A 2,398-nucleotide genomic window follows, 5' to 3' on the forward strand; every position below is an offset into this window, starting at 1 on the left:
CAACACATTTTCTGATTTTTGTTTTGGGTATTTATCCTAGTGGGTATGAGGGAATATCTCATCGTAGCTTTGATTTGTGTTTGTTTGTAGTTTTGTATTTGTTTTGGATTTTTTGGGAAGGGTCCATTTTCCTTAGACCTGTGTTTCTAAAAGTGTGTTCCAAAGATCACATGATCAAAATCAATCAGCATGTTTACGAATAATGTAATTTCTTATGCCCCCAAACTTCTATTCAATAGCTATGGTATTGTATGAAGAATACTCAGGTGATGTTTTGGCACAATAAATTTTACCACCGAAACAAGTGAAAACTATTTCTTCTTATAATCAGAATGAGGATCATGTTCATAATCATATGGTCTACTACCATCATCTCCTCATTGTATGAACAAGAACATATATTTAGATTTCACTGATATATTACATATCCAGAAAAGATTAGTTTTTTAGAGATAAATTAGATTCACCGAGCCAAGGATCCTGGGATTGGTGGGTGCTTGACACATCAAAGTGGCTTAAAGCCCCCATTTAATCCTCAGATCCTCTATACAATACCCTACTAAGTCGTTTAGATCGTGCCATGTGTTTAACCTACCGGTTCCTCTACCTGGAATATATTTGAACACTTAACTTTCTGCAGGATATTTGCTCTTGTTTGACGTCTATCCACAAATGACTCCAGCCTTGCAGAGCTGACTTTTCCTCCTGATATACCAGACCAGACATATCTTCACTGTCGTATTTAATATTTTATTGCAAATTTTGTTGGCAAGGCTGCTCTAAACCCTTTGAGGATAGAAACAGTCCTCCCCCTCCCCCTCCCCCTCCCTCACCTCCTCTTCCACCTCCTCCTCCTTCTCCATTTTGCCTAAGGCAGTGGCTTATACCTGATATGTAAAATTGTACTCTTAATTTGAAATCGTAACAAATCTTAAAAAACTGTATATTAACCAGGCAATCTTTTATATATCGATGATAATTTTATTCATACCAATGGCTAAAGATGAAAAGTTGCATAGATCTTTTCAGGTTGAAAATGTTAGGACTTGAATTTTATGAATAAAACAAAGAAGTCTATAATGATGCGGAAAAGATGAAATATCAAGAGTTTGTTTATATAAGGAAAAATATATTTTCTTCAGAACTTTTTTGTAATAATAAACAGGTAAATTGTTTAAAAGGTGGAGAATAAGAATATAAAGATATTTTAATTTTTTCCTTTGATGCAAAATGCAGAATTTTAATTTCCAAATCAAATGAGGATAACTAAGTTTTGGAAAGTGTCCTATATATAAGATATTAATACAGATATCTTGTAGTGTAGAGTGTACAATTTCAAGACAAATGATTAATTCATGGGTTTTTTTTTTTAATGTAGTGGAAACTTCTCAATTGCATAATGTGTTTTTGAGATAACATTTTGGGACCATTTTCAAAGCAACAAAATGGAAAAATAATTATGGGATACGAAACTCACCGATGGCTGTTTTCTTGAGAACAGAATGCAATCCTGGAGCCACCGATCTCCCACGGACGACACACACTAATTCTGCAGAAGACCTACAACTGCTGTACCATTCATTCCCTCTCGGTTTCTCAGGTAATTAGTTGCAGGTAAAATCAATGGCCGTTTCCCCAGGGTACATCATTGCAGTGACAATAAAATAACCCTTTTGATTATATTTACTACACTGTTCTTTCAGTTTGGTGCATTAGCCCAAGGACTAGACAACCTGAAGAACTTGATTATAAAATCTACCAAAACAGCAGAAACATACCCAATCTGAAGTGCCCATTAAAAACTGAAAATTTCATGTGTGGCTACAGATAATAAATGATATATTACTGAGCCAGTATTAACATTCCGAATATCAGGTGTGTGTTCTAAAGATCTGTGGCAATGTGATGGCAGGCAAATGATTGCAATAAGATAACAATTGACCAGCCGCTCCAAAATAATGAGCCAAGCCTTTCCCAGAAAGCCAGGGGAAAACGGAGGTCAAGCCTGCCCGGAGATGCTGATAATGAGGAAGTGAAATGCCTGTGACGGCAGTAAACTAATCTTCACCTGATTCATTATCCAGGTACAAAAATTCCTGTGAGAAGCCCCATTAAAAATCAATGCATATTGGCCTTTTACCCACAAATCTGCCTCCTGAGAAAAAGGAGCCCTAATACACTGCTGGTGGGACTGGAAATTGGTACAGCCACTATGGAAAACAGTACGGAGGTTCCCCAAAAAACTAAGACTTGTTCTACCATATGATCCAGCAATCCCACTGCTGGGTCTTTACCCGCAAAGACTTGAAAACCCATATCCAAAAAGATATTTGCACATCAGTGTTCATAGCAGCATTATTCACAGTGGCCAGGACATGGAAGCAACCGAAGTGTCCTA

This window comes from Pteropus vampyrus, unplaced genomic scaffold (assembly GCF_000151845.1).
Source record: "Pteropus vampyrus isolate Shadow unplaced genomic scaffold, Pvam_2.0 Scaffold75, whole genome shotgun sequence".
NCBI lineage: Eukaryota > Metazoa > Chordata > Mammalia > Chiroptera > Pteropodidae > Pteropus > Pteropus vampyrus.